General features: G+C 45.9%; 1 long non-coding RNA gene and 1 other non-coding gene across 3 annotated transcripts; one reads left to right on the top strand and one right to left on the bottom strand.

Moving 5' to 3' along the window:
- Window positions 1-4,070: 4,070 nt before the first annotated feature.
- LOC120962752 (uncharacterized) lies at window positions 4,071-10,157 on the bottom strand. 2 transcript variants are annotated; one of them, XR_006662194.2, is made up of 4 exons: window positions 9,308-10,148; window positions 7,293-9,211; window positions 6,106-6,332; window positions 4,071-5,965 (listed from the first exon to the last, which is right to left on the bottom strand). It is a non-coding gene; the product is annotated as an uncharacterized lncRNA (long non-coding RNA). The 2 variants fall into 2 exon arrangements; XR_012181352.1 differs by having other exon boundaries at window positions 6,106-9,211; window positions 9,308-10,157.
- Window positions 10,158-12,432: 2,275 nt separating this feature from the next.
- On the top strand, window positions 12,433-12,505 carry TRNAR-UCU (transfer RNA arginine (anticodon UCU)). Its single transcript has one exon. It is a non-coding gene; the product is annotated as a tRNA-Arg (tRNA).
- Window positions 12,506-25,886: the final 13,381 nt, after the last annotated feature.

Here is a 25,886-nt window from a genome sequence, read left to right as displayed (position 1 = left end):
GCAGAGGCGGTTGCGGCAGCCGGCGCCTTGTTCTTGCCGGACACGGCTTCGGCGAGGTGGCGTGCGTGGCGTGGCGGCGGATATAGAAGGAAAGTGGAGCTGGTGGGTAGCCGTTGGGGCTGGATCCGGAGCGGGTGGGCAGGACGAGGTCGGCGGCGGCGCTTCCGTCTCCGTCCCAAATTGGGGACGGACAGGGAAATTGGTACTCGGGACAGGGAAACTTCCAAATTTGTTCTTTTTTACTGCTAAAAAAAATGTGTTCGGGTTAGAAAAATGCTACTACTACTGCCAAAAAAGAAAAGGAATAAAAACGCCACGTTCATAGGTGCTACAGGGAACGAAAACATTCACAATGTACTGCTCATTTCGTTAGCACCAACTTAAGTGTCAATTTTATTTTATTTTTGCCCGGCTAGAATAGCTAAGGCACGTATTCGAGTTGATCGAAAACCCGTCTCACCCGATAGTGTGCGCAGGGTGTGAACCCTAACTTCCACCGCTTCCCTCCCCCTCCTCGCCTCTCCTCCCCTTCGCCGCCGTCGGGCAAAGCCCAGTCGTTGTAGGCGGCAGCAGGGACGGAGGGCTAGGTCGTGGCAGCCTACACCGACTAGGCTTTGGTTGCTCCTCGAGGTCGTCCGTGGATCTGGCTGGCCTTGGTTGCTCCTTGCGGCTCCGGTGGGTGGAGGGCTAGGTCGTGGCAGGGGTCTCCCCTTGCCTCGGTCTGGTTCGGCCGTCGCAGGGTGGCTACATCGGTCGGCGGGTCAGCCGCTACGGCTTGCACGGCGGCGGTTGGCAGCAGGTTGCGGGTGCCGGTGGTGCCTTTCTTCTTCCGCCGGCGGTGTAGGATGCTCATGCGGCGGAGATGGCCAGGACTGGGAGCTCGTGCTAGGGCGGATCAGTTTTGGGTCCAGGACGGGTCGGATCTCTGCTCCAGATAGATGATGGTGGGCCCAATCCGGGTGGTGCCCGCGACCGAAGAGGTCCCTCTGCTCGTGGGTACGGTGGTTGATGGTGGTGGTCGGGACATCGCGAGTCCATCGGGCAGATCGGTGTTGAAGACCACAGACATGGCATCGTGCGAGCATGCTCGACGGCGACCATCGGCAGTGACGGAACTCCTCAGCTTCAAATAGTGCAAAGGAAATCCCAAATATTTCAAGGGAAAAGTCCCAATTTTAACACAGAAAAATTGTGAAAGCAACTTGGAAGAAGCATCATCAAGATTAACACTCAACAAATCACACTTATCGTAATTAATCTTCATACTAGTTATTTCGTCAAAACAAGAAAGCAACCACTTTAAATTTTTAGCGCATTCAAGATTAGGATCAAAGAAAAGCACCGTATCAGCAGCATATTGAAGACTGACTAAGCTATCAGGTACTATATAAGGAACAATCCCAGAAATAACATTAGTTCTGACAGCTTTCGCTAACATCCTAGAGAACTCATTAGCCACAAGGTTGAACAACATGGGGGAGAATGGGTCCCCTTGTTTCAAGCCTTTCCCACCAACACAATAAGGTCCATTGGTGTCATTAATACAGACACTAAAGGAGCTATTTTGGATGATGGACAAGACCCACCTAATCCACTTATTGCCAAACCCTCTAGAGGTCAGCATCTCCACCAAGAAATCCCAGTTAAACCTATTTTAAGCTTTCTCGTAATATAATTTGAGGATAACCCCAGGCTTGCCAGAGTTATGTAGTTCATAGATGGCCTTGGGCTGTGACCACACTTTTTAGAATGAATCTTCCTCGGACAAACGCAGACTGACACGGAGAAAGTAATCTTTGTCCCACAGGTGACACTCTATTAGCCATAGCTTTGCTAAAGATTTTTATAGAGCAATTACTAAGGTATATTGGCCTGAATTTCTTCATATCCTTAGCATCGGGTTCCTTAGGGATCAATGTGACAATAGCATAGTTGAGCCTCTGGATATCTAGAGAGCCATCCTCAAAATCCCGAACCAAGGCCATGAAATCCTTTTTGATTAAATCCTAGAAAGTTTGGTAAAACAGGAAAGAGAGGCCATCAGGGCCAGGGGCTCCATTAGCATACGGGCCCATAATGGCCTCTTTGATTTCCTCCTGAGAAAAGGGGTTTTCTAAACTAACATTTTCTTCTTGGAATACCATTTCATCCTCAAACCAAAAATGGTCACTTAAATGAATATTCGGCTTAGGTTCGTATCCAAATAAGTTTTTATAAAAATTAGTGGCAACCTCCAACATATCTTTAGTACAATTGACATGGCCATCTAGGTTGTTCAAAACCGAAAGGTGATTTTTTTTCTCCGACGTTGATTTGCCACAGCATGAAAATAAGCCGTATTCGTATCCCCTTCTAGAATTTTTTTAATCTCTAGACCTCTGCCACATCGCAGTTTCTTCTTTTTTTTCCAGATATCACTCAGCTCCTCTTTGTTCTCTTTCATTCTGAGGATATCCTCAGGAGAAGATCTGTTTTGCTCAGAGAAAACATCCAAAATATCAAGTTCTTGGATTAGTTCTCTTTTCTTCCTCTTCATAGCTTTCTCCATATTTATACTCCACCCTCACCTTTTGTCTGGACAACTTAGTTTTAAATTGCCATGTGTCAATAGCTGAATCAAAAGGATAGGGGGTATTCCAGATTTTATGCACCGGAGTAATAAACTCAGGGTGACTAAACCACAATTTTTCAAATCTAAACAATCTAGAAGTAGGAGTGTTGTTTTCTCCGGTATCGAAAAGAAGGGGAGAGTGGTCACTGCATACTCTAGGTAAAGCACATAGGGTGGTAAGAGGGAAATGGGCATCCCAATTAGTGGAAGAAAAAAATCCTATCAATGGTAGCAAAGAGAGTGTTGTCCTGATTATTACTCCAGATAAAAACCTTGTTAACCAGTTTTGTTTTCATAAGGCCCCATTTGTTGATCCAATCATTGAACATGGGTCCAGAGAAGAACTCCATCACATACAATGCTTTCTTGCTGTCTTATTGCATGTCCATGGTGTACATTTTGCACAAACCACCAAAGGCAAGTCACCAACTCTTTAAATTGTGTGCTTAACGTATGACTTGAATATCCCATACACTTGCTCTGATAACACTGATATGGCTTAACTGAATTTTATTATCAATAACAGAATTATAGATCTAAATGCTAGTATCTAGAAGTTAGAATGCTATGCGTTCTGAGTAGAACCTATGCCAGATTTTTTTAGTGTATCTCAGATGAATATGCCTAACCAACCATAACTTTGTACACTTTTGTACTAACTTCAGTTGTACTCCTACCTTTCAACACTAAGAAACAATATTTGTACTGGATAATATTGATGGGTCTCTCCCCTCCTATTATCCTATCTCCATCCAGCATTTTGACAAGTTCATCGAGGAGCACTTCACTTGCCGCGTCCGTGCATCCTGGAAGCCTGCGAAGTGTACCTCCGCGGTCATGCCCACGACAGCATGTACATATCAGAACCCTGACATACATGAAGAACGGCCAAGAGGGACCATTCTTCGTTTCACTTTATTAATCATGAACCCTAACATACATTTAGCTGAAACCAATCTTACCAGATTGGACGCACAAACTAGAGGCAAAGATACATGTCCATCAACACATTTATTTGTTTGAATATCACCGAGCTAACTTACAATAACGAACATGAACGCAATTATTCATGCACTCATGTGCATGCTTGTAATTCAATCGCCAAGCCAGGTGGGCAATTCGGAGTGCATGTTGGGCAATTTTCTTGGCATCCCTTAAGGTTGCGCCAACAAGGCGCTTAATTTGCCCGGACGTGAGACAGCAGTAGTAGCACCCTTTGGAATCGGTTTCTCTACTGGGATCGTCGCAGTTCCTTGGGATGCACATTTTCACGTTGATTTTGCCTTCATGTAACGGTGAATCATGATATTGGTAGCCTATCAAATACACAATAGATGCAGTGTTCCTTAGTGCACAGTGTGGCAATTGTTTTCTTCAGACAATGAACAGAACAGTAAGAATGCAGTATATGTATTTTAGTTTTTTTTGGAAAAGGAGGCTTACCCCCGGCCTCTGCATATGAGGGATGCACGCGGACATATTATTAAAAAATGAGGTTTGAAACAAACAAGGTCTTATCTCCATTACAGCTCGCAAGAGGAGCGAAAATAAAAAAGAGCACTCAAAGCCACAACCGGCATGGACAAAAGAATAGAACACTAAACACCTATTCTATTAAGAGACCGCCACCCAAACCGGTTGAATATATCCCGTGCTACCATCTCCCATTGGATGCACCCAGTAACCAAAGGCTCCCTGGACTCCATATGAGTGAGTAAGGACCACATACCGATCCAAGCAGTAGCTCTGAAGATGACCTGCAAGAATGTTAGAGAATGTTGTCTGTTAAAGATCATATCATTTCTGCAGTTCCATATAGCCCAAAGAAGCGCACATATTCCAATCCGAATACGAGACGCAGTAAGTAGATCGATTCCAGCTAGCCAGGTCCCAAATAAACCTTCAATGCTAGTTGGTGGATTAATGTTAAAGGCTATATGTATCGTTCGCCAAAGTAATCTCGCGAGGGGACATTTTATGAATAAGTGTTGTATTGTTTCATCATGAACACAAAAACACCGCGAACTACCAACCCACCGTCGCTTTATCAAATTATTCTTGGTGAGGATCACTTGCTTGTGGTCAAACCACATAAAAAATTTAATACGCAAGGGAACCTTCACTTTCCAAATATGTAGGGATCTTGGGATTGGGCCAGAATTAATGAGATCCATATACAAAGATTTTACCGTAAACACACCGTTTCTGGTTAGTTTCTAGTTGAAAGGAATCAGGTTGATCGGATAGTTTTTTTTTTGAGGAACTGACAGACTGTACTGCCGATATATTAAGGAGGAGTGAAAAAGTGCTACAAATGTAAGGTTACAGACCAGGTTTTTAGTGCCCTCCACCAGGTTCGGAAAAGAGAAAATCAATCAGGTTCGGGTTCTGGGCTGTTTTCCACATCTGATCGGATAGTTGAACTTCCATTAACCGCCTAATCAAGTGTAGCCAGGAATTCCAACATTCCCCGACTAAAGAACTCCTAAACTGTATATTTAAGGGCACCTCTTATAAAATATTGGCCACGTAATCTTCCTTACGTTGTATAATATTATATAAGATGGGGTATTGTAGTGCTAGAGGCTCGTCCCCTAACCACATATCCTCTCAAAATTTTGTTGCCAACACAGAATTTGGCCTGAGGAAAGATGCTTACATTGTCCAACTACTGCGAGATACCCGATAAGCAGAAGAGTAATCAGCCTGCTCCCCTTCATAGCTGTTCTTCACCTCTTTTCCTGAACTAATGAACCATGGGAGAGTTAGATCCAGGTAATGGTCATGCCCCCTCTCAACTTCTGTAGAAGCTACAGTACTATAATATCTTGGCTAAAAGAAAGACTGGCAAATTCAGTACATGACCGGCAAGTGAGAAATGCCTGTGCTAACACTTGGCAGATCGCACGACTATAGCGCGCATATACAGATCAAGTTCTTAACCCGAAAGTCCTATTCTGAGCTCGAGCTCAGATGGACCTGTTATCCCAGCCGTTGTCTGGCGCTAAGATTCGCATGAGAAGATGTATTTTACTGCGTATTGTGAGTAGTATGGGATGCTTTTTCACAGACTAGGGCCCACTCACCAACCGCATTTATTGGGACGTCCATCAACCAGCACTAGCCGGCTCAGATGGACACTAGCGTTGTGGTCCACGGCTCAACTGTTACACACCCAACGGTGGCTTCCAGCGAACATTTTTTTAATATACATGCACTGCATCCACCGCACACACCCATGCTCTGGAAGATTCACTTTTCTTCCTCGCAGCCTCAGGAAGTGCCGCCACCGATCTCTTGCCCTGACTATCTCGACAAGGTGGTCACCTTCGCCTCGCGCGCCGGAGCTCGCTTCTACAAATGCGTCAGGAAAGATGTAAGCGCCCATTTGCCACGAAGAACAATCTTTTGGAGCTTGGATCTCCACTCCGTGTCTGAAATTAGAATCCATGCAGGCTGAGCTATGCGGGTTCATTAGATCCACGGACACGTACCTGCCGGAGCTGACTCACGCAGGGCTGATGCAGCCGTCGGCTCCCCTTGAGCAGAGATACATGCGAGACCACAACTTCGACCACGGCAGCCAGGCGGAGATTCAGCCACCACATGTGCGCATGCAGCCACAGGTGCAGCAGCCGAGCCTCCCCTGTGCCGCGCCTCCATGCTGCTCTTGGCCGGAACCAACTTCATCCTCGTCCTGCCAGCTAATCCAACCCTAGTCCTGCATGACAAATCAGCAAACTGATTACACATCATGGCCGAGACTGTTCGTTTGTAGTGGAACACATATACTTAACACATTTCTTTCATCATACTTCTGCACAATCATGGAAATTTCAAAACATACTCGAAAAACATTACAATTAAACCTATTTTTTGGGCAAATGACTCCTGAAAAGCTCACCGGATATTCTTCACACAAAACGTAACTATCACTAGTGCCTAATCATAATTTGAACAAATAATTTCTTTACAAACACTTGATCTCTGGCTATGGTGATGGGTCACAACTTTATGTATTTTGCATAGTGCTACAGGGCCTAAGTTTAGATGAAACACACTCGCTGCTGTCTAGCCGCTACATACATTCAGGAAAAGTGGAAAACCCATGCCTTCGAACTAGTTTTGTCTTAGTGAGTTTAGACATTTCCAAAATCAGCAGCACTAATTTATATGGTCAATTACTTCGAACTTCTGTTCATAATAAGCATCAAGTTCATAAAATCCAAGGGGCCCTACAGGTTGCAATAAGCTGAATATTAACCGTAGACATTTCGAAAATTCAGCAGCACTAGTTTCCTAAAATTCAGCAGCACTAGTCTGCAATATTAAACCTACACATTCCGAAATTCAGCAGCAGTAGTTGTCCTCCCGCAGTCTTAGTCAATTTCTTAAAATCCAAGGCTAAGGGTTTTACCTTCAAAAGCATGCACACAAATTCATGAAAACCTGGGGACAAGCCAACATTTGAAACTAAAGCAGACATGCCAAGCTGGAACACAGTTCGACTTATTACATTACCTAGCCACTGGCCAAAATGCAGAGTTGCGAAAAGCATGTCAACACCTAAAAATTAACCATGGTCTAGATTACGCCGAAGCTAAAACATGTCACCTACAGGCATATGCCTCAATAGCAAATAAGATAACTGAAAAGACATCATGAGCCCATCAGCTCCTACCCAGTGCATTCCCAAACTGCATTCTACTTGCCAGCCTTAGTTCCATTGCTTTATTACAATTATTTTGCTGGTGCCCGTCAAACTGCATTCTACTTGCAAGCCACAGTTCTTACATTTGGCAGGCTTCCGAGGTTGCTTAGGGACATCACCACATCAGGGCATGTAGTTTGCTAATGCCCTTGTTTTCAGCATATCGTGCAAAACCTAGTCCTCTTGCTTAGACCTTCATATGGAGCCTTCTCCGTACTTGTCGTTGGCCATCCCATATCTTTCTTTTTCGCTGGAGCCAGCAGTCCTTCCAACCTGTTGCTTGTCCTCGAAACCGAATCATTGTCAGCTAAAACAGCAGTAGCTGCTTTGACGTTCAAGTTTTGTTCCGCCGAAACCAGCTCCATGGGGGTCTGATTCACCACAGCCCCCCTGTCTGCCAGTCTATCCTCGAGGCCAAGACCATCCCTAACTTCTGTATAGGGTAACATCACTGTCAAATTCGACTTGAACAACTCCATCAATCGATTGTAGGCTTCAAAACTAGTGTCGCCCAGCCTGACTAGTTCCATTGCGTGCATGTACATCGTGAAGTTTCTGGACGAAAAAGGGTTGTTCTGCATGCTGCCCTTCTGGTATTGTATCAGATGAGGTGGCAGAATGTCGTGAGCATCCCTCGTCCATGTCTTCACTATATGCTTAGCTGGTATTTTTTAGCCCTAATGAAACCAAGCATCTCTTCATTATGTGCACGCTTTTCATGAGCTTCTCAGATAAAAATTCTACTCCACTGTATCTGATTTACTAACAACAAATCAGTGAGAGCATCACCAGAAGCCTCGCCCAAGGAGTCGAATGTAATGCCGAGAACAGGTGTGATCACATTTTCAGCCGGTTTCTCTGCAAAACATCTGACAGCCTTGTCGAACGCACTGATTCGATTTGGGCATGGTGTCCTGCACCAAGCCTCAGCCTGCAAACACCAGGCAGTAGGCATGATTTATCCAAATGCATTGTACCAACTGCTCTGAATCCACAAAGCTATAGCTGACTGATTTCTTTTCTGCAATCCAATTTTCTATAATAAAATCTTTGCATCTCTCATATCAAATGGTTTCATTTTAATACAGTTTGCTAACTACTCTGAACCCATACATCTCTAGCTGCCTGATTTAGTGTTACCAATTTTTATTTAATAAAATAATTTCCATGTGTGATCACATAGTTAAGCTTTTCATTATCTGACTGTCAATAATCAGAATGCAGTGTACTTACTCCTCTGAACTCAGCAAACTGCAGCTGCCTGATTTCTTTACCGCACTCAATTTTTCTTTACTAAAGTCTTTGCATCTCGCATATCAATGAGTTACAACTGAATGCGGTGCACAAACTACTTTGTTTTACTGAAATCTTTCCTTATCTGATGACATAAGGAAGTTCTTTCTTATCTGAATTTCAACTACGTGAATGCAATGGAGTTAACCCGCTGAACCCGGTAAATTACAGCTGCCTGATTTCATTAGTGCTACCAATTTTTCTCCACTAATTTCTTTGCATCTCTCATATCAGGAGGGTTCAGCTAAATGCATTGTACTAAATACTCTGAATCTAGAAAGATATAGCTGCCTGATTTCTTTACTTATGTCCATTTTTCTTTACTAAAATCTTTGCATCTCTGTTGACATACGGAAGCTTTTCCACTGCCCTCTTATTCCATCCGGGCGCCTGGGGATTCGTCTTCCCCGTTGAGAGCTCGGGCGTCGGAGGGGAGCTATCCCTTCTGCCCGCTGCGGCCTCCGCCCCTGATCTGTGCTTTGCCGCTGTCCGCCGCCCTGTGATGCTGCCGCACCGCATGCTCCGCCACCACTTCGCCATCGGCAACCAGAGGGGCAGGCACCAGGCTCTCTTCTATCTCCTCAAGCACAGCAGATCTAAACCAAGGGTAAAAACAAATCGCTGTCAACAAGCTGACCCAAACGCCCGAAAAATGCAGACAACCTCGCGCGGCGAAGAAAGGATCGACGTACCTGAAGATCGGCTGCATCAAGAACTCCATGTTGGATCGCCGCTGCCGCTCCTGACCTTTATCTCCCAGTCATCGCCTTCAAATCGCCAGCCACTTTGCAAGAGAAGACGGCTGGACTCTGGATTCAACTCGACTTGTGCGGTGAGACGGTAAAGCGAATTTCCTGATCCACGGATCAGACGGCGGCTCTGATTCTGATCCATGAAACACCTCCCAGGCGGCAAACTGCCGTCCTCCCAGCGTTAAATCTGGCCCACTGGACACCGCTGCCGGGGACGTATTTCGGAACAGTACCCGATTTTTGGATGACCACCAGTGCTAGGATAAATTAATGGCACACATCCAGAGGGGCTAACCAACGACGTGGATAACGAGCTCATTTGAGCTCGCGCTCAATTACTCCACGTCCTTCTTAACCATTGATGTATATGTATAGTAAGATGTGTACCTGATCCTTGTAAGGAATGTTCCCAATTATAAATGCACTGAAACCAGCAAGATATTTTTACCTATGTGGTGATGAAGCGAAGGCGCGTTGCGGTCATGGATCGAGCTCGATCCGGCCGTCGCTGGAGTTGATGACCCGCAGCCACAGGAGAGCGAGGGACCGACGGAGCACAGGAGGAAGGAAGCTTGGAGGAGAGTGGAGAGAAATTGTGGTGATAAATAGAGAGGATTTGGAGGGGAAGGACTTTGGGCTCCAGCTGGAAGCAGCTCGGAATGGCCCAACATGGCGTTCATGAGGGTGAAAGGGGAGAGGAGAGAGCTACAAGAGGAGGCTAACATGGATGCTTTTGGTGTCATGCATGACACGGATCACACATCTACAAGATCTCACATGTTGGGGCGGGACATATGATAGTTGAGACAGTATGTGTGGGATGGGAGGCAGCATTTTGGCTCTGTGGGTTCGAAGATTTCAGCGTGGTCTGTGCCATGGTATCAAGGATGACGAAAGGCAACTGATTTCCTTCTCTGATGGCCGATCGCATTAGCTTGTCAATATTTCATCCCGCGGGTGCGTGGGAGGGGACATGGATCTGCATGCGCGTCGATGGTGGTGGCGGGATTAGCAATGAAGGCGAAAGGTGATGGAGGGTTCGTTGTGAAAGCTGTTCCACAAGCATCGGTGTGGAATGGATTAAAAGGAAAACTCCCTTGACAGGATGCTAATAGTATTTCTGCTAAGTATATTGTGAAAAGAGGATAAGCTAGCTTGCAGCTGAACATCGCACGGTTACATAGTTTTCTGAACTACGGATGTTAAATTTCTTGTCCAGGGTGGAATTAGTTGTTCCTTGTCGGGTGATTATCGTCAGATAACTAATCACTTATTGCTGGAGGGATGTAGCATATGATGGTAATGTGGTGGCCCTGTTTTTCTCTAGAGGTTTGCTCTAGAGGAATGAATCAGGGGCCCAAACTCCCGGTTGGACTAAAGGCATCTCCAACGCCGCGCCATTCAACCCGGTATTGCATATGTCCAACGACAAGGCCGCGCGTCTGAATTCTTGCGTACCAACTAGAACCTGGGAGAGGCTTGTGGGTGTCCGGACCTCCGCCACATAGGACTTCGACAACCTCGGCCCACTGAAATCCCCTCTCTCGAACGACTTTTCTCCCACTCTGTCCATTCCCCTGTAACCGCACCCGCACCACTTTACTCTTCAAATGCACGGGAGTTCCTAAAATCAGGATTTAAAAAATGTCCAAGTTTTCAAAAAAGATTCACAGTTAAAAAAAAGTCCACGTTTTCAGAAATTGTTCTAGATTTCAAAAAATGTTCATGTTTTCAAAAATTATTCACAATTTCAAAAAGCATCATGGTGTATAATTGTTTTGTGTTTTCCAAAAATGTTATCCTTAAAAAAATGCTCACGCCTTCAAAACAATGTTTGGGATAAATGTTCGCATTTTCAAATATTTCTCACATTTTAAAAATGCTTGCTTTCTCAAAAAAATGTTTGTGTTTTGAAAAAATCACAATTTCAAAATTGTTTAGATTTTTTTAAATATTTTTCAAAGAATCCTTCTCTTTTTTAAAATGCTCTAAATTAATATCCCATATTTATTTTTGTTTTTGTAGAAAAGACTATAGTTCCAGAGCTACTACAGGATTGTCGCGCTACATTAGCACGCCTCGCTATAGGACCAGATCGCATAAAGCACATCATGTGAAAAAGCACAGTTGTGCTTCACGGTGAAGCACAACTATGCTTTTCGTTGTGCTTCCTGAAAGTGAATAACATAGTTGTGCTTCATAGAAAAGCACAGTTGTGCTTCCAAATGAAGCACATATGTGCTTTTTGAAAAGTAAAAACATAATTGTGCTTCTCAAAAAATGAAAAGCATAATTGTCCTTCGAGGTGAAGCACAATTGTGCTTCCTAAAAAGTAAAAAACACAATTGTCCTTTTTAAGTGAAATCACAATTATGCTTTCTAAAAAATAAAAACATAGTTCTTTTTTTTAAAGTGAAAAAGTACAATTGTGCTTCCAAAAACAAGTGAAAAAGCCCATTGTGCTTCTGGTTTCCAGTTATTTTTTTAGTTCCTAGTTTTTCTGGGGTTTTGTTTTATTTTTTGTTTCCATTTTGTTTTCGTTTTTTAATTTTCCTATTTTCTTTGTTTTTTTAGAAAAAAATCGCCCAAACCTATCAACATGTAATCTAGTTTCGAACATCTCGATGCAAGAAACGAAATAGTGAAAAAGGTTCGTGATTTGGACGCATGGTTCAAGGGATAAACCATTTCGGAAAAACCGTGAACGGAAAAAAGCACAAAACTCTTAGATTGCGACTAATGTCACAAAACAGTGAGCCACTTGTCACCACAAAAAGAAGGCATGAGTGACCTTTGTGACAAGTACCCTCTAACTAGTGATCTCGGGTGTGTTAGCTCTTCCTCATCATGTTTTTTTTTAGATGCTCATCATGTTCCTCTTAGCAACGTCTTAGTAATTCGGGGCACAGGCCGAAATGCAAAATAACGTTGTACAGTTTTGAAGAATCATTTGGGTATAAGAAAAGACCATACCTTCAAATTTGAAAGAACAGCCATGATTAAGTATCTTTAATACATGATCAACTACTCCTCAAAAAGAGATCTATTAACCTAGGCCAAACAAGGCGCTCGTGGCCTAATGGATAAGGCATTTGACTTCTAATCAAAGGATTGTGGGTTCGAGTCCCACCGAGCGTGATTATTTTTATGTTATTATTTCTGATATTTTTTCCTTACCTACACTTCTCCAAAAAAAATTGTACAAATACATACAATCTATGTTATTACGGTATTTTTTTCTTACCTACAATTCTCCATTTCTTTTGTACACACACACTATATGTCGCTAGCAAAATACTGTACTAGTACATGATAGAGACCATGCAAAAAAAAAAACATGATAGGGATCCTGGCTCGACATTCATAGTCGTATAACTCGGGGCGGGCTCGATCGTACAGTGGATGTCGTACGAGACATTGCTCTATATGAAAGGCCGCCAGCGGGCTAATAACTATTACATCAAACCCCACATACAACGTGGTTTCAAAATTATTTACTTTAGTGTAATGCGGTCCACTCTAAGTTTGTTGGTTAGTGGAACCGAGGCCCTTGGTTCGCTCGATTGGGTGAGTTGTTGGCGACTAGGGTTTCCATCCCGCCACCCCAGTCGATCATCGGGCAATCCAGTGCTGGCACTGGTGACGATGGCGGCGAGGAGCTCGTAGCTCCGGCCCCTCACGAAGGAATGCGGATCCTGTGGCTGTGACGTCTTTCGGCAGGCAACGCTCGCCGGAGGTTGCTGGTCGGAGGCTCAAACGCGTGGGTGGTGAGTTACCAGCATGAGTTGGTCCGGGTGCGGAGCTCCCCCTTGCGCCAGATAGAGACTAGAGGTACAAGCTCCTCCCCTCTGCTTCATCACTCCCACCATCCTCAACGGCTTGCGGTTTCGACCGCCGATCCTGGTTCTTACGGGTGCTGGTGAAGGTGCCTAGGGACATGGGGAAACCCTGGTTGGTCCATCCGCCCATATGTGGCGACGGCCATGGTCACAGCTTTCCTCTTGGAGGCGCCGCCAAGGTCCCTCCCCTCTAACCCAACCTCACTCCTGGGTGAAAACCCGTATTCGTCTCGAATAAAGCGGTGGTGGCGCCATGTGCGTCGTGACCTTCTAGAAGGCGCCGTCTGTGGCGTTCGAGTGTTCAATTTATGGTGCCGCAAGTGGCGGGACTTGATAGCTTGGGTTTTGAGTTGGCATGGAAGAGCTGAGTGATGCATGTGACGTCATGTTTCTGGATAGTTCTCTCCAGTGGTGGCTTGCGTTGCTCAGTTCCGACAGTGCATCATCCGAATCCGGGTGGAACGGGATACGGTTCCCCTTCTTGGGGTACATGGGGCAGTTTACCAAGAAACACAAACTTGGTTCAGACTGCTTTGTGTTGATATAAACACAGTTGATGTTAGTAAAAGATACTTGTCCTCAATGAGACAAGCCACACTTGGATTCTGAATGAGGAAAATATATGGCGGTAACTTACGCGTATTTGGCATCTACTCGCGCTCGGAAACCGACTGGAGGTCATGGTCGTGGTCCCTGATTCCCTGTTGTGGCCCCCCTCTCCCTTTGATTTCCTTTCACATGTTGACAGCTCATCCCGTAACTAGACTCCCGTGGAAATTGTCCGTAGGTGTAGCCTTGTCCGGGCTATAGCAAAAATGCTAGACTTACGGATGACTGCTACGGAACTTGCCTACGGACTCATTTCCTCATAAATCATCTAGCCCCTGATTTCCTGTTGTGCCCCCCTCCCCCTCTCCCTTTGATTTCCTTTCACATGTTGACAACTCATCCCGTAACTAGACTCCCATGGAAATTGTCCGTAGGTGTAGCCTTGTCCGGGCTATAGCAAAAATGCTAGACTTACGGATGGCTGCTACGGAATTTGCCTACGGACTCATTTTCCCATAAATCATCTAACCCTTGATTCCCTGTTATGACCCCCCTCTTCCTTTGATTCCTTTCACATGTTGACAGCTCATCCCGTAACTAGACTCCCGTGGAAATTATCCATAGCTGTAGCCTTGTCCGGGCTATAGCAAAAATGCTAGACTTACGGATGGCTGCTACGGAATTTTCCTATGGACTCATTTCCCCATAAATCATCTGGCACCTGATTCCCTGTGGCTCCCCTTTTCCTTTGATTTTCTTTCACATGTTGACAGCTCATCCCGTAACTACACCTCGGTAGAAATTGTCCGTAGGTGTAGCCTTGCGCCCTTGTCCCTATATATACCGCAGACCGGATCGGCATTCGGCAGATGGATCCATCCCTCCATCCGATCCAGCGCCCGCAGTCTCCATGCCGCCGCAGCGCCCGCAGTCTCCATGCCGCCGCAGCGCCGCCGAGCGCGTGGCGGCGTCCACCGGCTGGCGCCGTACAGGGTAGGCTGGCTCTCGCGGCGGCGCCAGGGAGACGCTGGAGGCGACGATCTGAGCGACCACGACAGCGGGACGCTTCTCACGGACGACGCCCTCTCGGCCGTCTTCGCGCGGTGCTCGGGCTCGGCCGACGTCGTCCGGTGCGCGAGCACGTGCCGGCGCTGGGGCCGCGTGGTCGCCGAGGAGGCCGCCGTGCTCTCCCGGTGCCGCGCCCTGTCCGTGCCGCCGCTCCGCCGCCTCTTCCTCGGTTTCTTCCACCGCGAGGACGGCGCCGCCGGTCGCGTCAGCGTCACCGCACGCAAGCGCGCGACCGTCTCGCAGCCGGGGCCTCGCTTCGTCCCGACCCGCTCCGGCGCTCGGCTCCTCGGACTCCCGAGCGCCTCGCTCTGCGTGCTGCCCGATGCCTTCCAGCACGTTGTGGGCCGCCGTTTTTTCGAGCACTCCCGCACGGTGGCGTCCCGCAACGGCCGCCTCGTCCTGGAGCTCCGGCACGAGGGCCGCGCCGCCGGCCTCGAGCTATGCGTCTGCAACCCGATGTCGGGCCACATGGCCCTGCTTCCGCCCCTGTGCGGCGACGACATGCCCGGGACGTACGCGTGTGCACTGTTTGCCGGCGACCACGACGGCGGCCAAGGCCCGTCGCCGCTGCCCGCCACCTTCTTCCGCCTGCTCATCGTCTACAACCGCCGCGGGTTCAACGCGCTGCGCGTCTACTCCTCGGACCTTGGCCGGTGGAGCGCGGAGGCCAGGAGGTCAGGCCGCAAGATCAAGAGCAAGGAGGCGCGCGAGCTTGGCCAGGCCATAGTGCTCCACGGCGTGGCCTACTGGCCGCTGCAGCGCACGGCGCTGGCAGTGCGGATCGACACGCCGGAGCCGGGGAGGTGCCCATGCCGCAGGCCACCCTGCCGGCATACATGGAGCAGAGCACCCGATTGCTAGGCGTGACCGCCGACGAGAGGCTTTGCTGCATCACGTCCAGAGTTTGCGTCGACGAACTCTGTATGACGGTTTACTTGTTCGATCCCAACATGGGCGACTGCGGCGAGTGGGAGTTCAGGCCCGGCTTCTTCATGCCGCCCCAGGCAGAGTTCAAGCTGAGATCGTACCTTGCCGTCAACCTGCGGTGGTTCTGCGAGAGGAGTGGCGTCGTTCTTTTCACGCTCGGAGAAGGCAGCGGTCGCCATGGGACCTTCGCGTTCAACATCAGGACGCGTGAGGTCGACGAGATTGTTGCTGGCGTCCACTGTGACTCATGGGGTGATTTCGTGGGGTATGAGATGAACGCGGCGGCTTCCTTAGCATGTCACTGATGACTACCCAATCTCTCGATCACGGATACGTAAAATGATGAGTGAAATGCATCGGAAGTCACTCCTTTTGCGTCGCCTGCTCACTTTGGTCACAGTACTTAGGGATACAATACGATCACTATATACGACAAGACGTGATTATACGGTCACGGTAGCACGTATTGAGCTCGTACACCGCCTGTTGACCACGTGTTGACTAGTCGACCGCGCCGGGTGGTAGGGAGCGGCCGTCCGCGCGTCCATTTTGCACAAAAACCCCGTGTCATTGGAAATGGATCAAATCCCCTTGCTTGTTCGTCTTCGTTACCACTAAAGCAGAGGGAGCCGTGCAGGGGAGAGGGAGGCGATCGTCGCAGCGCACTGGCTCATCGGCGTCGGACGCGCCGGCGAGGGTGGAGACGCGCGGTTCGTCAACCCCTGTTCGTCGGGGGTGCGCATAGGCGTGGCGGCGATGGCACCAGTTCGTCGCCCTGACGGCGCGCCGCCCCCAAAGTACAGTAAGTCCCAAATTTTCCCCTTTCGTCTTGGATTTTTGGGTTGTTAATCTCCAATATCTCGTTTGGGCATAAGAAATCTTCAGTTAGTTTTAGGGTTCCTCGCATTGGAGTCCATATTCGGTAGGCTAGGGTTTTGCGCGTGATTTGGGGGTTCAGAGTAGGGTTTTAGGTTTGTTCTTGATTGTGACGAATTTGTACCTACTTGGATCAGGGTAGGGCTTGGACATCGTCAATTTTGGGTTAGTTACATAGGACCGGCCGCACTGGACTATGATTCCGCTAGGGTTTAGGGTTCTGATTTGGGGGTTTCGAGAATGGGTTTAAGGGTGTAAAGGTGGTGCCTTGTCGATGTTTCTGATACTTGTGTAAATGTTTTATTTTTGCAAGGCGCACGGAGCAAAAAAAATTAGTTCAGATTAACCATGGAGGATATTTCCTTGGGCGTGGTAGCAACCGTTCTTATGTGAATGCTCATGTTGTGTGGTATGATGATCTTGATGAAGTGACATGGTCTCCACTTATGGTTGAGAACATAGTGGAAGAGATTGGGTGGGAAATGGCAGGCAGATTGAAGGTGTACTACTTGATTCCTATACTGTCAATCACGCAAAATGGATTGAGAGAAATCAGAGGAGATGCAGACACTGATCAGATGCTGACATTTTTGTCTCTTGGTCATACCTCTTTCAGTCTTTATTTGGACCATGATAACATCTTGGATTCCAACCGTTCTGAGGATGATGTGGTGAATTTCCCAATAGCTCACCTGCCTCCAGTATTCAGTCCTAGAAAAGCATGTAACAATGAGCCAGAGACTGTTGAAGAAACAAATGTTGAAGCAGAGCATCCTATTCCTATACAGGTGGTCTACCCAGACAGTTCAACAGATGATGTTAGCAACTATGTGTTTGCAAAGAGGAACTGCTCTGTTGTCAATGATGAAGATGCAAATATGGAAGATGCAGAGTTTGTTGTCATTCAACCAGCAGAACCTGAGGCAGATAGACCAGAACCTCAGGCAGAAGAAGCACAACCTGAGATGGAACAACCACAACATGAAGCAGAACAACCTCAACATGAGGCAGAAGAAGCAGAGGGGGAAATTGTGACCACCAAAACAAGAAGGCAGTGCAATTCTTCATATGCAATGGCAGAAGAAGAAGAAGAAGATACAGATGATGACAGTGATTCAGATTTTGATCCTGGTGCCATAGTAGATAGTGATTATGACATGAATGATGGTGATGATGATCTATATGCAGATAATGTTTACATGGATGAACCTGAAGACAAACAAGTGAGAGGGAAACAGTCAGTTAAAGATAGTGTAAAAGAAAAGGATTCAGATAAAGGAAAAGATAAACCTGGAGACAAAGGCAAAGAGAAGCAAGAGGATGAACTGTATGAGTCTGAAGGTGATGATCTATGGCCACCAGATCAAGATGATGAAGAATTGTGCATGAAGTTCAAGGCATTTAGGGAAGAGGACCTACATTGTCCTAAATTTCATGTTGGCCAAGTTTTCCAAACAGTTGAGCTACTGAGGACAGCCATAAAAGAGTATTGCTGCAAGAATAGAGTTGATGTTAAGTTGCATGTGAATGATAAAAAAGATTGAAGGCCAAATGTGACGATGACTGTACTTGGTATATGTGGGCCTCTTATGACAGTAGAACCAAGTGCTTTATGGTCAAGAAGTATGTAAGTGAACACACCTGCACAAAGAAGTGGAAGATCAAGGCTTTCACTGCTCCATTCATTGCCCAAAAGTATTTGGAGAGCTTCAGAGCTGACCAGGATATGAATTTGAGAAACTTCTCTAGGGTTGTGCAGAAGGAGTGGCACATGACCCCAACAAGGACCAAATTGCAGAGGGCTAGGAGGCTGGCTATGAAGATCATACATGGTGATGAGAAAGGGCAATACAAATTGTTATGGGACTATGGCAATGAGATCAGAAGGAGTAACCCAGGGAGCAAATCCAAACCAAGAACCTAATCCAAATCAAGAAGCAAATCCAACTCAAGAAGCAAATCCAACTCAAGAAGCAAATCCAAATCAAGAAGCCAATCCAAGTCAACAAGCAAATGCACAGGTCTTACTTTTATTTCATGGTTACTCTTATAGGTTAACATCAAATGCATGCATTCAAAAGTAGCTAACTTGGATAGCTTACTTTTGTATTGACAGGAGGAGAACTCTACAGAAAACAATGCAGTCATTGAAGATCTTATGGTGGATCTCTTGATGCAGCAGGTAAGGCTCACTAGTGTCCAGTGGCATTCATTGATATTGCATTCATTCCTTCACTACTGTCTTATGTTGTTTGTTTTAACTTCATGCAGAGGCCAGTTCAAAGAGTGACTCAAGCAAGGCCTGTTCCAGAGTCCACATTCATCTCAGCTGTACAGGTTTTGATGAACCAATCATAGCCAAGCTCTAGCACAACCACCATTCAGCAACGAGAGTTAGCTAAGAAGTTGCTAGCATTGAAGAAGCAGAGGGACAAAGAAGTGGAGGACAAAAAACAAGCTCTGCTTGCAGCAAGGAGAGAAGAACAACAGAAGAAAGCAGAAGATATTGCCAGGAAAAGGCATGAGCAAGCTAAGAAGAAGGCAACAGTTGCAGCAAGGAAGAGGCAGGCAGCAGCTCAAGAAAGGGGAGGAGGAGAGAAGAAGCTGAACTAAATAAGAAGGCAGCACAAGAGACAAAGAAGATAATTGCAGAGACAATGAAGGCCTTTTCAGCTGAGAACAAAGCAAAACAGGAAGCTAAAAAGAAGGCTGAGAGAGAAGCAGCAGCTGCAAAGAAACTTGCAGAGAGGCAGGCTGCTACTGCACAGAAAGAGGCTGATAGACAAGCTGCTGCTGCAGAGAGAGAAGCAGAAAGACTAGCTGCTGCTGCAGAAAGAGAAGTTGCAAAGAAGGAGGAGATGAGAAGAAAAGTTGTTGTTGCTGGTAAGAGAAAGGTTCAGGAAGACCAAGTGCTGTCTAACAAAGCCAAGAGAACATCTATGTTTGATGTTTTTAGGTGAACATACCAATGCTGGGCTGGGCTGGGCTGTGTTAGAATTATATGGTGTCTTTTGTGTGACTCGGGATGTAGTTCTATGTTGAGTACTCTTCTATCTTTATGTAAGAATGTCAAACTTGCAATGTTGTCTTTTGGTCACTCAGGATGTAACATTTGATCCATACTGATGTCAGTTTGTGAGTTTGGATCAATTGTTGATCATGAATTACCCTTCAATGACTAGAGCCATTGTGCAATGAGCTTCTTTAAACTAGTATCAAAATATTTTGCAATGAGTTTGTTTGCTACTAAAAGTTTGAAATATTAAGTTTCCTTCTGCTTGTGCATGGTGTTCTTCTCAGCTTTCAGCCACAAGTTGTTGGCAAATACACATCTTGTATTTGCTGGTCACCACAAGCTGAGAACAACACTAGTTTTAGCAACTTCTTATTTGCTGATGAGTACTCGTTCTTGGTCACCTGTGCATGGTCATCATCAAGCACAACAGCCACACTTTAGCCAGCAATATTGAATGTTAACTAACAGGCATCAGTTAACTATCAAATGAACATCCATCAGTTAAGAGAAAAGTTAACATTTAACTTAACATGTCACATATCATTACCAGCTTCCTTTCAAAGCCACTACATCATCCCCAAAAGAGGTTTACATCCTTACCAAGCATTACAAACTGACCAAAAGAGTTTTGCAACCTACATAACAACTAGAGTACTCTAACAACTACATTACATCCTGACCAGGCCTGAGTTGACATCATTTCTTCAGAAGAGAGATACCAAACATGACACACAACACTAAGACTGATCCCATCATTGCCTTCGAAACCAGAAGCATCTCTCTACCTAAACATAAAAGAGCATCTGCCTGCTGCTTGGTCATGGGACTGCCTGAAGGCCTCCTGTCATATATACCAGCTCCAATGCCTGCAAGCCTAGACCTCTCTTCCCTTTCTCGCAGGAGCCGTTCCCTCCTATCCTCTGCAGCGCCAATTGCATCCACTGCTTCATTCCCATTGAGGAAATGATTATCAAGAAGATACACAATATACTCCAACTCCCAGTGCCAGAAACCACAAGGACCCTAGGTACACCATAAAAGAGAAAAACTTAAGCACACCAACAGATCCAACAAAAACATTGATGAAGAAAGGATGAAGATCTTACATTGATGCACTTGTAGAACACCCAACCCTCATGCTTGTCTGTGTTCGGTAGGTAGAACTTCACACGCGTGCGGCAATGAGGGCATCGGATGAGAGGGACCTCCACAGCCCGGCCGCCGAGAGATGACATCGCCGAGCTCACGAACATGGCGGCGACGGCGGCGGCGGTGGGAAACTAACGCGGCGGCTGGAGAAGGGGAGGGGGAAAAGAGCAGGGGAGCTACGGATTTGGAGAAGGGGAGGGGAACAGAGAGCGGGGATAAAAGACTTGGGATTTTTGCACACCCCCCGCCCCCCGCATGCAAAGTGGGCCATATGACGTGGAACTTGCGGACCGGTCAAGCGGGGTGGTGTACGAGCTCAATACGTGCTACAGTGACCGTATAATCACGTCTTGTCGTATATAGTGATCGTATTGCATGTATCCCTAAGTACGATGACCGAAGTGAGCAGACGGCGCAAAAACAGTGACTTCCGATGCATTTTACTCTAAAATGATCTACCTAAGATACGTACATTGGGCAGTGGAAGGAATGTGCAGGATGCTTGGGCAGTGGCGGAAGGACAACTATAGCAAACATAAATGAACGGGACCAACTAACAACAGTAGCGACGACGCATATGGTCCCACAATCACGGATAAAACCAAATTGTGAATGCTCAAGTTGCATTCAGAGATCTTTAAAGGGCCAGCTCATGATACGCCCATCTATCTACTTCATCCATATTCAATAAACATGTTTTGACGTTTCTATGGAATAATAAATTTTAATTCACTTTGCAAATTTCACAAACAACTCGGCACAAAAATGTGTTAGTCGGTTCTTCTGCGAACGAGAAGTAGCGCCCAAGGCCGAGTCGGCTGAGCCTGGGCCTGAGATGTGGACGTCGTGGACATGAGAGATCAGGCGGGGACTTGACGAAGGCAAGGCATGGAGGGACAGGAGACAAATCGAGTTGGATGCAATCGACTCAAACTGCGGTCCGCTTGTTCTAATCCAAAAAATGGTTGGAGGAAGAAGAAACATATTTGGTTGCTCATTTCCCGATTCAATGGCTTGAATGCAATCGATTGAAATTGGAAAGAAAAATAGGTCGCCTTAGGTTTAGGGAACCTTTTTAATTATCCATTGCACGTCAGATAATCCCGAAGCAACACTATGGTGCATGTTCTGATCAAATTTGCATAGGTGTATTGTGTTATAGGTGGTCTTGGCGGTGGTAGTTCAATTTGCCATGGCAATTTTTTAATTTTGTTTGTTATTGTACTGTTCATTCTATGCTTTCCATGGCAATATTTTCATACAAAGCATGACAATTTTATAAATAAAACACCATGCCATTTTTTAATATGCATTTGCCATGGCAATTTTGTTCATTTTTAATTTTTTTATGTACATGAAATATTTCTCGCACAAAACATGGAAATTTTAATTAAAATACCATGGAGTTTCTGCACGCCATGGCAACAACAGACACGACCACGTCAAGCAGCACCTCCATCCATGGCGTCCTTGAAAGTGCCTTATATCGACTAGAGGGGGGTGAATAGGCGATTTTTACAAATTCGTCACTGAGAAAATGAAGGAAATATGCCCTAGAGGCAATAATAAAATTATTATTTATTTCCTTATATCATGATAAAAGTTTATTATTCATGCTAGAATTATATTAACTGAAAACTTGATACATGTGTGAATACATAGACAAACAGAGTGTCACTAGTATGCCTCTACTTGACTAGCTCGTTGATCAAAGATGGTTATGTTTCCTAGCCATAGACATGAGTTGTCATTTGATTAACGGGATCACATCATTAGGAGAATGATGTGATTGACTTGACCCATTCCGTTAGCTTAGCACTCGATCGTATAGTATATTGCTATTGCTTTCTTCATGACTTATACATGTTCCTATGACTATGAGATTATGCAACTTCCGTTTACCGGAGGAACACTTTGTGTGCTACCAAACGTCACAACGTAACTGGGTGATTATAAAGGTGCTCTACAGGTGTCTCCGAAGGTACTTGTTGGGTTGGCGTATTTCGAGATTAGGATTTGTCACTCCGATTGTCGGAGAGGTATCTCTGGGCCCTCTCGGTAATGCACATCACTTAAGCCTTGCAAGCATTGCAACTAATGAGTTTGTTGCAAGATGATGTATTACGGAACGAGTAAAGAGACTTGCCGATAACGAGATTGAACTAGGTATTGAGATACTGACGATCGAATCTCAGGCAAGTAACATACCGATGACAAAGGAAACAACGTATGTTGTTATGCGGTCTGACCGATAAAGATCTTCGTAGAATATGTGGGAGCCAATATGAGCATCCAGGTTCCGCTATTGGTTATTGACCGGAGACGTGTCTCGGTCATGTCTACATAGTTCTCGAACCCGTAGGGTCCGCACGCTTAACGTTTCGATGACAGTTATATTATGAGTTTATATGTTTTGATGTACCGAAGGTTGTTCAGAGTCCCGGATGTGATCACGGACATGACGAGGAGTCTCGAAATGGTCGAGACATAAAGATTGATATATTGGAAGCATATGTTTGGATATCGGAAGTGTTCCGGGTGAAATCGGGATTTTACCGGAGTACCGGGAGGTTACCGGAACCCCCCGGCAACATAATGGGCCTTAGTGGGCCTAGGTGGGAGAGAGGAGAGGCGGCTAGGGCTGGGCCGTGTGCCCCTCCCCCCTAGTCCGAATAGGACAAGGAGAAGGGGGTGGCGCCCCCCTTCCTTCTTCTCCCTCTCCTCTTTCGCCCCTCCCAAGTCCTAATCCAACTAGGAAAAGGGGGGGAGTCCTACTCCCGGTAGGAGTAGGACTCCTCCTGGCGCGCCCCAAGGATGGCCGCACCTCCCCCCTTTGATCCTTTATATACGGGGGCAGGGGGGCACCTGATAGAGACAACAATTGATCATTGATCTCTTAGCCGTGTGCGGTGCCCCCCTCCACCATATTACACCTCGATAATATCGTAGCGGTGCTTAGGCGAAGCCCTGCGTCGGTAGAACATCATCATCGTCACCACGCCGTCGTGCTGACGAAACTCTCCCTCAACACTCGGCAGGATCGGAGTTCGAGGGACGTCATCGAGCTGAACGTGTGCTGAACTCGGAGGTGCCGTGCGTTCGGTACTTGATCGGTCGGATCGTGAAGACGTACGACTACATCAACCGCGTTGTGTTAACGCTTCCGCTTTCGGTCTACGAGGGTACGTGGACAACACTCTCCCCTCTCGTTGCTATGCATCACCATGATCTTGCGTGTGCGTAGGAATTTTTTTGAAATTACTACGTTCCCCAACAGAAAATACTACTTGAGGAATTTTCTAAATGACGAAATACCGGCAGTGGATAATGTACTCAAGTGCATGCATAACAAAGCAGTAGCATAGTCATCATGATGAAATGAAATATACACATAGCACAAGTAGCGAGTAAATAGGATAAGCAGACAGAAGACAAGGTAACTGAAGAAATAGGATTGAGGAAATTGAGAAAATCTTCAGTCAAAGTCTTCAAGCAGTAACGATCAATTTCATCAATAAGTAAACGAGGAAATGAAAGGGTCGAGGAAATAGAACTAGTAGCTCGATGAAGACAATGATTTGATAGACCAGTTCCAACTGCTGTGACAGTTGTACATCTGGTTGGAGCAGCTTGATATTTAAACCAAAGGAACACGGTCCTTACCGTATTCTCCGTGAGCTAAGATCACACAGACCTCGCCCAATCACTCATGGCAAGTCTTCAAGTTGACTTCCAAACCTTCACAGACTCGGTCACCCGGCGATCCATAATTCCTCTTGGATGCTCTAGACTATGACGCCTAACCGTCTGGAAGATGCACAGTCTTCAAAGGTAAAAAGCGTCGGCTCCACATAGAAACAATCTCTTCAGTGATGCTCAATCACTTTGGGTTTTAGGTGTAGGGTTTTTGGGTTTTTCCACACTGATGATTTTCTATCGAAGCCCTCGAAGGATGGGATGCTCTAAATGACAAGTGTCAATCTATATCTCGGAGCAGCCAAGCAGCTAGTGGTTGAGGAAGGCGGCTATTTATAGCCGGGGAGCAGCCCAACATGATCGACATTAATGTCCCCTAATGATATGACTGTTGGATGGATAAGATATTTTGGATAGCTGTCACAAAGCATAGCAACGGTTGGAAGTTCAAACCATGAAATTCCTCAGGGCTATCATGTTCCTCACTATAGGTAATTTGCACCGGTGAATTCCTAACTCCTCAGTCAGAACAAATTCCTCAGAGACCAGAAGAACTTCGTCTCTGTCACTGAAGAAATTGACTGAACTGCAAGAGATTTCCAAAGACTTCACTCAAAGGATTGGGTATGTGTATAGGCTTTGAGATGAGCATCGCTTAGAACTTTTCCTTAGTTTTACCTCGACCCCCTTTAACAGTATGGTGTTTCCTATGACTCAAAAGAAGAAAATGAAATTAAAAAAACAAAAGTCTTCACGCTTCATAGTCCTCGCATCAATGTCTTCAAGGTCACACCACTTTTTTCATTTTCAAAGTCTTCAAGAAAACGCACAAAGTCTTCAAATGAAGATATTCATTTTTAGGGGTCGACATTCATCGGATATAGCAAACTCCTCAGGGACTTATAAGACCTGTATACACTCACAAACACATTAGTCACTTAACCTATAAGTCTTCAATCCACCAAAATCACTAAGGGGCGCTAGATGCACTTACAGTCCTCCACGCAGGTCACCCCCTACATCCACCTCTTTTGCATAGGAGGGAAGAGCTCTATCGGGAACTAGCGGTAGCAGGAATGTTAGGTTCACCCCTGGATGCTCACCCTACATTTTTTATGCATTTCACGCATAGTTCATAGCAAAATTTTATGATGTGGTGCTTAATCAAACCAAATTTATATTTGAATTTTTGTACACACCGCAAACTATGTGATGTGATGCTAACTTCGACCCAAATTCGATGCATTGTACACATAGTTTATGGCAAACAATGTGATCTGATGCTAATTGACCAACCTTTTGTTTATGCAAATTTCATGGACACACATGCATGGTGTTTTTAAAATTTTCCATGGCAAATTGATGCTGGAAACACATGCATGGTGTTTTTGAAAATTGC

Source organism: Aegilops tauschii, chromosome 4 (assembly GCF_002575655.3).
Source record: "Aegilops tauschii subsp. strangulata cultivar AL8/78 chromosome 4, Aet v6.0, whole genome shotgun sequence".
In the NCBI taxonomy this organism is placed as follows: domain Eukaryota; kingdom Viridiplantae; phylum Streptophyta; class Magnoliopsida; order Poales; family Poaceae; genus Aegilops; species Aegilops tauschii.
Note: the sequence above shows the minus strand (reverse complement) of the source record. Positions and strands in the feature narration are given on the sequence as shown.